General features: G+C 42.6%; 1 protein-coding gene across 7 annotated transcripts in view; it reads left to right on the plus strand.

Annotated features, from left to right (window-relative positions):
• The window catches only part of LOC133653943 (ERC protein 2), a 421,278-nt gene that overhangs the window by 398,364 nt on the left and 9,886 nt on the right, over positions 1 to 13,028 (plus strand). The window contains exon 17 of one of the 7 annotated variants that reach the window (XM_062053794.1): positions 5,408 to 5,467. The exons of the other annotated variants lie outside the window; for them this stretch is intronic. The gene's annotated coding sequence lies outside the window, so the exon portion shown is untranslated. Of the gene's footprint in view, positions 1 to 5,407; positions 5,468 to 13,028 lie in introns of those variants that run through there. 7 annotated transcript variants of the gene reach the window in all.

Consider the following 13,028-nt stretch of genomic DNA (forward strand, 5'->3'; position numbering starts at 1 on the left):
ACTATTTATCTGACAAAAACACTATGCATGCGCACTAACAGTCACCAATACACGTGTGGTGTGGAGAGAGGAAGCGTCAGCTGCTAATTAATGAAAATGTTGTGGTCAGCTGTGCTACATTAAATGTGCATTTGGCAGACTTTTAAAATTTCTTCTGTTTTTGGTGAAACAAAAAAGAGGTGTTTTATTTGGTTTGTTTTATTTTTATTGCAGATTAATTTTAAAAACGTTTATTATATAAGGCAGCGTTTTTCAACCTTTTCTGAGCCAAGGCACATTTTTTTCATTGAAAAAATGCAAAAGCACACCACAAGCAGAAAACATTAAAAAATGAAACTCAGCAGCCGATATTGACAGTAAAAAGTCGTTCTCGCAATTGTTGGATACGAATTCAAACCATAACCAACCATGCATCACTATAGCTCTTGTCTCAAAGTAGGTGTACTGTCACGACCTGTCACATCACGCCGTGACTTATTTGGAGGTTTTTGGTGTTTTCCTGTGTATCGTGTTTTAGTTCTTGTCTTGCGCTCCTATTTTGTAGTTGATTGTCATGTACGGATGTACTTTGTGAACGCCGTCTGCTCCACACGCTGTAAGTCTTTGCTGTCGTCCAGCATTCTGTTTTTGTTTACTTTGCAGCCAGTTCAGTTTTAGCTATGTTTAGCATAGCCATTCCTAAGCTTCAATGCCTTTTCTTAGCGGCACTTGCATTTTGTTTATTTTTGGTTTAAGCATTAGATAAGTTTTTACCGGCACGCTGCCTCCCGCATATTGTGATTAAAACAAACCATGTTCCCGGCATCTACAAAGCAATTAGCTACCTGCTGCCACCTACTGATATGCCGAGCTCTAGACAGAAAAGACATTTAAAAACGGCACATTTGCGGATTATAATTACTGGTTTGCAAAAAATATTTTTAACCCGATTAGGTGAAATTACTAAATCTCCCACGGCACAGCAGACACTATCTCGCGGTACACTAGTGTGCTGCGGCACAGTGGTTGAAAAACACTGATATAAGGGATTGTTGGTAGCATTGCTTTTTTTCTAGTAAAGAAAAAAAAAGTGATGAGGCAGGATTTTAAACTTTGGTGGAGACATTCCGGTGCAGTATGGAGTCGAGTTTGTGCCAAGCCAAGCAGCAGGTACAGTGCAGTCAAAGCACTTAAGGGACCAGCGCCTGTTTGCTTAACCACTGTTGGGCACATTTACCACTCGGTATGCTTGAGTAATCATAGAAACGCCATCATCATGCGTACATCCTCAACATATGTCTTACCAACAGCATATATTCTGCACATATTGGATCGGATGTGACTGATGATATATTGTATATCATCATGTTGTGTTGATGTTAGAATGGTAATTCATCATTTGTCTAAGGTTTACATTTCTCAAGTTTTTTTTGTGGATGAGTGATTAGCACTGTTTCCTCACGGAATTGAGTTTGCAGATTTTTCTTGTGTTTGTGTGGGTTTTCTTTGGATATTCTGTCCACCTCACATTACAAAACCAAAAAAAAAGACCAAAGGGAACTGGTCTGTACTCACTGTATTTGTCAACCTTATGATTGCCTGCTGATGTGCTCAGGATAAACTGGGATAGGCATTAGCGCCTCATGACTGCACAGGAGAATCAGTAGAACAATAAATGGGTGAATTAGATAGGCATTTAAAATGTTTTATTCCATGTTCATTCTACTACATTTTACTGTGTCGTAAGACAGCTGCATGTAGTTGCAAAGATGGTGTCTTTCAGTCTTCACTTATAAAACAGTGTTTCACGCGTTAAAGTTAAGGAGTCATTTAAAACTAGCAAGTTGTTCATTCTTAGCCACGGATACACAAAAACATTTGGGACACCTGGCCTTTATACATACTTTGCCCAGGCTTTTACAACATGCCATTGTGAAGGTGCACGTCCTCTATTTGTACCTGCATTATAACATTTTTCAATCGTCTGAAGATTTTCTAAACATTTTCAGAGTGGGTCTGTGGGAATATTTATCCATTCATCTAGAAGAACACTTTTGAGGTTGTTGGACAGGAGCACCTGGCTTAGAATCTCTCTTCTACTTCATCCCAAAGATGTGTGATGGGGTTGAGGTCTGGTCAGTGAAGTTTTTTTCCACACTAAACCAATCCAACAATATCTTTATGACCTTGCTTTCTGAACTGCTGGAACAGTAAAGGGCTTTTCCCCAAAGTGTTCCCACAAAGTTGGAAGCATGAAATCATCCAAAATGTCTCGGTAAGCTGAAGAATAGTAATTTTCTTCCAAATGTCAAATGACCCTACCTAAAGTTCTCATATGCAAAGGGCATTTGTTCCAACTATTTTGGTTGACTTCTCCTTCAACGAGGTAAGTCGACTTAGATGGCTGTCACCTGTCATTACAGCAAACCGGGGGAGAAATGCGGGGTATGCCATTTAAACTGGCCTACTCAAGGATGTGGGGTAATGTGAGTGATGGTTAAAAGTCACAGTCTGTGACCTGAGAAAGCTCCTACTAAACATCAGCACATGACCTTGCTCGAGAGGCCTGAATTCTTTTAGCGTTAAGCCGATACTATTCCCAGCGCCACCCAGATAAATGGACCAAGTTCACAGACGCGCGTGCACACACACACACACACACACACACACACACACACACACACACACACACACACACACACACACACACACACACACACTTTCACAAAGTAACATTTCATCCTGAATGAGCTGTGTGATTCTTTTCCAGTTACTGGATGTCTGCAAACACTTTACTCAATCCGTTTTCAAAGCTTATTTTTGTACAACTATGGGAATCTATTTTGCTGTCTTCGTGTTTGGAACAACACATTATATGTTTTATTTAAATAAACCAGTGATCCCCACCTAGCTAGTACATTTATATTCCACTTTTTAGAGTATTATAAACAGGATAAGGACGTGTTTACATACAATATCATCCCAGTTGGACTGTACATCATCCCTACCTATCATAACAAAATGTATTTGCTTAGCTTATGCTAGCAGTGCATCACAACCCATTGCATGAATCCCACAGCTCGACCCCATCATGGTGAAGACCTCTACAACCACCTGTTTATAGGCTACACTGTAATTTGGCAGTAAATATCCAACATATATGGAGAGCTTTTTTCAAACCGAATAAAGATTATTCACTTTTTATCTGTGTTATAAGTCTGTCTTTCTGTTAAGCTATTTACGACTGGTGGTAACTCCATTTAAGCGTCACTTGCTTAGTTTTCTTTAGCGACACTGTACAGAGCACTTCAAAGGTTGTTGAAGGTTCAAGATGGTTCCATAGAGTGTGAGTGGTTTTAGTCAGTTTATGGCCCACCAGAGGCAATTTAGGGTTCAGATCATTATGTCATAACTGTCTCAAATATCTTATCTGTTTTTTTACTCATACTGTATGTGGTGCTGCTGGAGCCTCTTGTGTGTGAACAGTTTCTCGCTCAGTGTCTCTACTGACTCACTCTCACTGTCTCACCACTGCACCTTGAGGCTACAAAGGTGGGCATTCCCCTCCCAAAAAACATCCCTGCAAAACCATCTCTTCTTCGGATCCCCTTTCCCATTTGCTCATTTTCTCACGTCATGCCTGTAGGCAGTGGGACCCCACAGCATGAGGAACTTACCACACATGCACACACAAAAATCCACACACATACTAAAAAGTCTGTTTGATCTGACGTTCATGTTTATTTAAGGTTTGAGACTAAGCAAGGAATCATTCAAGCCCTGATCATGTCATCAGTGTTATTTCTCCCATCTCCCAGAGTGGATCCATTTGGTACAGCTCAGAATTGTTAGTTAGCTGCTGGGCATTAGGTAAAGATCAGTAGCAGACCACCGAGCATTGTAAAAGCCTCTTTCCCTTGTGTGTATCCAATGCGTATAATGTCCCTGGGCACCTTCTGACCCCAGGGGCACCTAGCAGACCCAGCCAATAAGATGATTGGCTCTTCCTGAGACCGGACTTACCTAGCATTAAGCATCACACTGCAGCTGTGCTAAAGCAAACACACTGGTCCACGACATAGCAAGCTCTATTAGTTCTGTTTGTAGCCACTTGGTCCATTCGGCAAGAAAGGGAAGCATCATGTGCATGAAAAGGAATGCTGATTAAAGTTATCTTAGTTGAAAAGTTTATATGGAGGTTCATGCAGAAGCACACACACAATTACATGTGTCTTTCACAGCAGTTTGCTGTCTGAAAGATAGTATTCATTTGTTTAACTTCGAAAACCTTGTGAGATTACTAAACCATCACATTCTCAATCCGAATTTGCAATCTCGAGGTCTAATGTATAGCAAGCGCATAACCACATGGGGATACTTCACTCACTGGCCTACTTTCACATTTGGCTCACATTAAAAACGTCTATTGCTGTGGTGCAGAAGTTCACTAACCTGCCCTCAACTATCCATTTGTGTTACACCAATCAGACAGGGGTTTGTGAAATGAAAAGTGTTTTGTTGGTTGTCATCATCTGTAGTATGTCAAATCTGGGTGTGTTTAATCGTACCGTCTACAATTATGTCGTCTCTGTAAGAAAACAGAACACGGGAAAGGTGCTATTTCCTCTACCGAGTATGTTAGGAGGGCAAATCAGTTAAGAGACAGAACTTGAACTGTGGACAATAAAGAACAGATGGAGAAACGGTGAGTCTGTGGGCAGGAGAGCGGGGACGCGGCTTGTTGGTTTAGGAGTGAGAACTGACGGGTCAGTGGCTTTGGTGCCATCTTGAGAAGACATCAAGCAGAGGACGAGCCACAGAGCTATTAGCACATTCGGAAATGGCAAAAGGGTGCAGCATAAATGAGCAACACTGTATTTTGTGTGACTTACACACACACAAAAACATTTCTGAAAAAGTGAGGTCACAGGAAAATCTTTATGGTGAATGAAATATGTTTGTTTGTTTAAAGTTTTTTGGCCTTCACCAATTGTCTGGCTCACTGTCCTTTCCATCCCTCAAGGTCGTTAGAACAGCCAAACTTTCCCCTTTACAATGGAAACTTGCACAACTTTTTTTTTTGACACAAATGTAAATCATAACATCATTTAGACCATATCCTTCCCTCATACGTGTGCCTGTTTGTATGCTGTGTCACTCTAATTGCAAAAGAGACAGATAATGTACATTCTTCTGAATTTGCTGTTGTAAATGTAGTGTCTGCATACAGCCTTCAAAGCAAAATTAACAATTCAGTGGACCTAAACTAATACCTCTACCTTCTCTGCCATACCCTTACGGGAGTACACCTTTGCTCGGCTTGCCTCCACCTCATTTACTTTTCCAGATGGGGATGAGAGGCTGTTACCATGTCAGTCGGCATGGCCTCCTATCAGACCATCAGACTACCCCCAGATTCTCTTTCCAGATGGAGGTGAGATAGGACTCCAGAAGCCCGGACCCTGTAGACACTGAGAGCATGGAGGCCTTCCCTGATCTCCTACCTGATGGAGGTGCTTTAATGTGGGTTCAGGTTTCACTTTGTCCTCTCCGCCTACACCCCCATCTCACCCTGGACCGGTTTCTACATTCAGGCATGTTCAAGGCCCAGTGACCTGGGTGCTGATGGGCTGTTGAAGCTCCACAGAGAGGTTTAGGTCTAGGTTAAGGTTTTGCTTTTTAAAGAGATCGACAGATGGACAGTTAAAATAAAACATATGCAGGAAAAACTAAGTCAACAAACAGAGGGCAGAGCATTAGGTCGACCATGTATTTCTTCTTGCCCCTGTTGGAAGGAGCTGAATAGCAGGTTCATGCCCATACAGCAGCTCTGTGACTGCGGCTCACCACTGAACATACCCGCCTGCGTTATTATAGTGAAGTGCAAAGACTGCTGTTCTTCATGACGATGCACATGGTCCCGGTCCCTGACACCGCCGCCGCAGGGAACAACTTCATGCCAACCACAGTGCCAGCTGACCATTTTGTTCTGCCGCATTGCGTCTCTGTTTGATGCTGCCTCGCCGGCATACGGCAGCCAAGGAAAGAATTACGCCGACCACAGGCTGGTAGCATTTTGAGGAGTTTCTTTCAAATGTCAGTGCCTATTCTGTTTTGTCCTGTGTAGCGTGTCTGAGTTCTCTGAACAGTCATTTTTACCAACCAGCTGCAGCCCAAAGTAGTACAGGTCCCAACAACTTTAGCCACATTTCCACCGGGCAGTACAGTTTGCCTCAATTGAGCACAGTTGTTTCTCTTGTCAAATAATGAATACTGTATTGAATTATTTCCATACAACTTTGTCAAAAGAGAATCATCACTTCCATTCAAAGACATGAATGGAATTGGTCTAACAAAATGACCTTGACTTTTGATGTTTAAATTTTTTTTTTAATGTATTTGTACAGAGATGTATAGCATGTTACCTCTACTATTTTAATTGGCCGGTTACACTGAGTTAAAGATGATGCAGCTACAGTATTACCGTTCTGCATAAACACCCTGCTGGTAAGACAAAAGCCAGATCCAAACAATATACTGGTGCTAAGAGTTCAACTATACTGTTTGGTATAAACATGACTTCAATCATCAATCTCTGGGGAATACTACTAAATATACCGTTACTGAAATCTTCCAGCTTGCACTTGTAGTTCCTTATGACTTGACACTCCTCGACCTACAGTATGACAAAGCAGATCACCATTTGCTAGCATAATAAATCAATTAATTCCAACATCTGACATCATCTATCAAAGTCTATATCTTCCAATCCAGGACTAATAGTGTTATCCTTGCACCAAGCTAACTATAAGCAAGTGTAATATAAGGTAAAAATTATGTAACATGATACATCACGTGATGTTTGAGGTCGCTCACATTGTTGTGATTGCAGAAGAGATGCGTTATAGGGTTTATACAGTATAGCCCTGCAGGAACTCCCAATGCATTATCCTTGACTTTTATTCAGCTGGTAGAGTCCATCCATCCATCCATTTTCTACCGCTTGTCCCTTTCGGGGTCGCGGGAGGTGCTGGAGCCTATCTCAGCTGCATTCGGGCGGAAGGCGGGGTACACCCTGGACAAGTCGCCACCTCATTACAGGGCCAACACAGATAGACAGACAACATTCACACTCACATTCACACACTAGGGCCAATTTAGTGTTGCCAATCAACCTATCCCCAGGTGCATGTCTTTGGAGGTGGGAGGAAGCCGGAGTACCCGGAGGGAACCCACGCAGTCATGGGGAGGACATGCAAACTCCACACAGAAAGATCCCAAGCCCGGGATTAAAGGCCTACTGAAATGATTTTTTTTAATTTAAACGGGAATAGCAGATCCATTCTATTGTCATACTTGATCATTTCGCGATATTGCCATATTTTTGCTGAAAGGATTTAGTAGAGAAAATCGACGATAAAGTTGGCAACTTTTGCTCGCTGATAAAAAAAAGCCTTGCCTGTACCGGAAGTAGCGTGACGTCACAGGAGCTAGGATTCCTCACAATTCCCCGTTGTTTACAATGGAGCGAGAGAGATTCGGACCGAGAAAGTGATGATTACCCCATTAATTTGAGCGAGGATGAAAGATTCGTAGATGAGGAACGTTACAGTGAAGGACTTGAGAGGCAGTGATGGACGTATCTTTTTTCGCTCTGACCGTAACTTAGGTACAAGCTGGCTCATTGGATTCCACACTCTCCTTTTTCTATTGTAGATCACAGATTTTTATTTTAAACCACCTGGGATACTATATCCTCTTGAAAATGAGAGTCGAGAATGCGAAATGGACATTCAGTGCCTTTTATCTCCACGACAATACATCGGCGAATTGCTTTAGCTACGAGCTAACGTGATAGCATCTTGCTTTAACTGCATATAGAAACAAAAGAAATAAACCCCTGACGGGAAGTATAGATAGAAAATCAACAATACTATTAAACCGTGGACATGTAAATACACGGTTAATGCTTTCCAGGCTGGCGAAGGTTAACAATGCTGTGCTAACGACGCCATTGAAGCTAACTTAGCAACCAGACTGCACAGAGCTATGCTAAAAATATTAGCTCTCCACCTACGCCAGCCAGCCCTCATTTGCTCATCAACACCCGTGCTCACCTGCGTTCCAGCGATCGGCAGAAGGACGAAGGACTTCACCCGATGCGTTTGGCGGCCCGGAGACGTAGGAAGTCAAGGTGAAGTCGGCGGCTAGCGCGGCTAGCGCGGCTAGCGCGGCTAGCGCGGCTAGCGCGGCTAGCGCGGCTAGCGCTCCAACAAAGTCCTCCTGGTTGTGTTGCTGTAGTCCGCTGCTAATACACTGATCCCACCTACAACTGTCTTCTTTGCAGCCTTCATTGTTCATTAAAAAAATTGCAAAAGATGTCCAGAATACTGTGGGATTATGAAATGAAAACAGAGCTTTTTGTATAGGATTCTACGGGGTACCATAACTTCCGTTACTCGGACTTCGTCACCCGCGTACGTCATCATACCGCGACGTTTCAGCCGGATATTTCCCGGGAATTTTAAAATGTCACTTTATAAGTTAACCCGGCCGTATTGGCATGTGTTGCAATGTTAATATGTCATCATTGATATATAAACTATCAGACTGCGTGGTCGCTAGTAGTGGCTTTCAGTAGGCCTTTAAACTCAGGACCTTCGTTTTGTGAGGCACATGCACTAACCCCAGTACCACCGTGCAGCCGCTGGTAGAGTCTTTTCTCAATAATATAAAAAGTTAAGACCATCTCTTAAGCTGTGCTCAGAGCAAAATAATGTAATCCTCTCTTTATAAACGAAAGCTTATTTGAGTAAATGAGCGATTAGTCGAGATGAACTTGTTCGAGAGAGAGATCAAAAGAGACAGCGTGAAAGAGGAGGAATGAGGAATTTGTGAGGGAAGAGATATAATTCCTCACACCTTTTAGCACCTTTTTATCATTGTTGCACAAACCTGTATTTAGGACTTCTCTGAGCATTATACACTTTTATGAACATTGTTTATTTTTTGCCTCGGGATATTTGAGCGATAAATGAATATTTGAATGCGTCGAGCCAATAAAACATTTTCTGTCTTCCTGCCTTTGTATAGTGCATGTGTGTGTGCGTATGCCTGTGCATGTGTGTGCATAGTTTCACAATGCACTCTTGGGCATATATTCTGTTCTTAAAATATTGGATAGCATGATATAAACCCTTCATTGAGAACTGGTTCTGGAGATTCCACAGATATGATTGGCACACTGACACACCTTGGCTGGGGTTCACACAGCTACCCACCGCACTCTATTATTCCTCACAGGATTAGAGACACAAACAGAAAAGGGTAGAAGGGAAGATACTCAAAGTTCAGGATTGGTCTTTTTCATTTTGGAGCTGACAGTCTTACTTGTATGCTTCTCTGTTTGAAACAATTGTGTTCTGATGTGGACATGGTGCCCAGTTGTCTACTATATCTTTTCTCATCAGACGTCAACTCCAGCTTGTGGGATCTGCACAGATGGATTGTTTTGCCCCAAAAAGCCTTTGCAGTCTTGTGCACATACGTAGGTCTTGTCAGCACCTCTCAGCCCTACATTTCAGAGACTTACTCACTCTTGCATTTCCCTTGAATGTTTGCTCAAATGAAGGAAATTATGTAATTAGCCTGTGAGGGATTGTTTTCTTTAATTTTTCACACCACAACCTTGCCAAAACATGCTACTTTCCACCTTTGACACTCTGTCTATACCCCACTTTACTCATTTGTGTTGGCTCTGTATTATGCCGTTATATGACAGCAGGATATGGTTATAGAGCGTTTTCTATTCGGGCTCCAATACTATGGAATGCCCTCCCGGTAAAAGTTAGAGATGCTACCTCAGTAGAAGCATTTAAGTCTCATCTTAAAACTCATTTGTATACTCTAGCCTTTAAATAGACTCCCTTTTTAGACCAGTTGATCTGCCGTTTCTTTTCTTTTCTTTTCTACTCTGCTCCGGGGTGGACCGCTAGCCTGTCCATCAGATGGGGACATCTCTACGCTGCTGACCCGTCTCCACTCGGGATGGTTCCCGCTGGCCCCACCATGGACTGGACTTTCGCTGATGTGTTGGACTTTCACAATATTATATCAGACCCACTCGACACCGAGGTTGTCGTTGTGGCTTGTACAGCCCTTTGAGACACTAGTGATTTAGGGCTATATAAATAAACATTGATTGATTGATTGATTGATATATGGTTAGTCCAAGTTACACCCGTACTCACTTCATTCATTAATAACCAGGGACTCAGTGGAAAAAAAATTAATACTTCTCATACAAGTCTATTTTAATGGTTGATAAACAACATAATGGGATTTGGAGGACTGTATGAGGAGGTGAAAAAAATCAACACTTGGGTGTTAAGGGTGTGTGCTGGCTTGGCTTAAGTTAAAATGCTGGGAGATGGGTGCTGGGGTGGATATAGGCAGTATTGGGGGGGGGTTTAGGGTAAACCTGGCATTTTGCACTCTAATTCCAGCCGGCCTAGAGGCCTGGAGCGCTAAGAAGGGCCTCACTGTTGCTCTCTGGATCAGCCAGGTATTGCTTACATAAAAAGCAAGTGAAAACAGCTGTAGGGATAATTAGCTTGATTCTCCATTACATGCCACAAGGGCCAATAACTAAAAAAGTGAGTTTTGTTTGGGTTAGTGCTGGAGCCCCATCTAGGAAGAAGCTGTAAAAGTCAGACTGAAAAAAAGAAACAGTAAGAAAATCAAAAAATGTAAGAATCATAGCATCAGTAATCTCTTGAGGCCATTGTTTCCAACGATATGCACTCATTTCCTGGGAGAACACACAATAGACACACTATCAATGTGGGTTTTTGGATGCCCGTGATGGATGTACTAATTATTTTGATTTTGCTTCTGTGACATCATATACTGTAAGTAATGTTTGTCTAATCATTAAGGAACAATGTGGTTGTTTTTGATAATAGTGTCATTTGCTTCATTGATAAAATACAGTTTAAAAACAAAAATATTTAAGGAATGTTCTAATGGGAATCAGCAAAACACTTTCCGTTCAATTATAAATATGGTCCTTCAGTTTATAATCACAAACATATTTAATTGTTGTAATAAATGACAAGGTCAGTCATATACAGACACAAAGTGAATTATTATGGATGGTTTCAAAAAGAAAGTACCAGACATTTGTAGATAAATGGTCATCAATGGTTGCAAATGATTGTTTAATCAATTAACGCAAAGGTATCAGGCAAAATGAATGAAAAAAAAAAGTCTCCTGACTTCAGTCTCTGAGCTAACATTTGCAACATTTTCCCATCTCAAGAGTAAACCCAATTATTATGAGACAGTGTTCTCCCTCAGCATCCTCTGAGTGTAGGAATGGGGAGGTGGATAAAGGTTACTCTGTGAATGGAAGATAGGAATGGTTGATTGGACTCCCAAGAAGATGATGGCCATCTGAAAACGACATTATTGACTTATCTTAAACAAAGCAAGACATTAAAATACCACACACATACAAGTGTGTGTGTACCACTTTTAGGTAGAGTTTCTCTATCTGACTTTAGAGGATTTTTTTCCCCACTTCACCTACCTTTATTTGTATACCATGTCCATACACTTTTCCTTCTCTTGGACAACTTGTTGCTGTATTTTTTTTAATAAGAGTCTGATTGCCTTACATTTTTTCTCAAGTCTAGTTTGGAGAGATTTTGAGCTTAGCTATATAACCCTCAATCTTGGCAGTTGGACTTGTTGCTGACTCTTGCTGCCACATTTACGCTGGTATTGCTGTTTGTGTATTTCAATAAAGTCACAAATAAATCAGTGGCGCTGGCCTTTCCTCAGAAAAAAGATGACAGCAATAAATAAGTACTCCCCCACCCTTCATGGTGGCTCAGTAATACACTGCCTCTCTGTATGTTTTATTGTCCGATTAGCGAAAATATTGATGTCACACTTACATTAAAGGCATTACTAAGGCTATAATAAATGTTTCTGCAAACATATTGGTGACATGCTGAAAGAAACAGGAATGCCAAAGCACTCAGAGGGTCGCTCAGCTCGTGCACTAAGCCGAGAGGAGATACTCGCCACAGCCTCATGTCAGGTTTTTGCTCTGTATTTATTTGACCATGTAATACCCCATACTCAGAGAGTATGTTGGCAGTCCGATACCCCATACTCATAGAGTATGGGGTATCGGACTGTCTGATTGTGGCTGTCCGCTCCCTGTATGATCAGTGCCAGAGCTTGGTCCGCATTGCCGGCAGTAAGTCGGACACGTTTCCAGTGAGGGTTGGACTCCGCTAAGGCTGCCCTTTGTCACCGATTCTGTTTATAACTTTTATGGACAGAATTTCTCGGCGCAGTCAAGGCGTTGAGGAGATCTGGTTTGGTGGCTGCAGGATAAGGTCTCTGCTTTTTGCAGATGATGAGGTCCTGATGGCTTCATCTGGCCAGGATCTTCAGCTCTCACTGGATCAGTTCGCAGCTGAATGTGAAGCGACTGGGATGAGAATCAGCACCTCCAAGTCCGAGTCCATGGTTCTCGCCCGGAAAAGGGTGGGGTGCCATCTCCGGGTTGCGGAGGAGATCCTGCCCCAAGTGGAGGAGTTCAAGTACCTCGGAGTCTTGTTCCCAAGTGAGGGAAGAGTGGATCGTGAGATCGACAGGCGGATCGGTGTGGCGTCTTCAGTAATGCGGACGCTGTATTGATCCGTTGTGGTGAAGAAGGAGCTGAGCTGGAAGGCAAAGCTCTCAATTTACCGGTCGATCTACATTCCCATCCTCACCTATGGTCATGAGCTTTGGGTTATGACCGAAAGGACAAGATCACGGGTACAAGCGGCCGAAATGAGTTTCCTCCGCCGGGTGGCGGGGCTCTCCCTTAGAGATAAGGTGAGAAGCTCTGCCATACGGGGGGAGCTCAAAGTAAAGCCGCTGCTCCTCCACATGGAGAGGAGCCAGATGAGGTGGTTCGGGCATCTGGTCAGGATGCCACCCGAACGCCTCCCTAGGGAGGTGTTTAGGGCACGTCCGACCGGTCGGAG

The sequence above is a fragment of the Entelurus aequoreus genome, linkage group LG07, assembly GCF_033978785.1.
Source record: "Entelurus aequoreus isolate RoL-2023_Sb linkage group LG07, RoL_Eaeq_v1.1, whole genome shotgun sequence".
NCBI lineage: Eukaryota > Metazoa > Chordata > Actinopteri > Syngnathiformes > Syngnathidae > Entelurus > Entelurus aequoreus.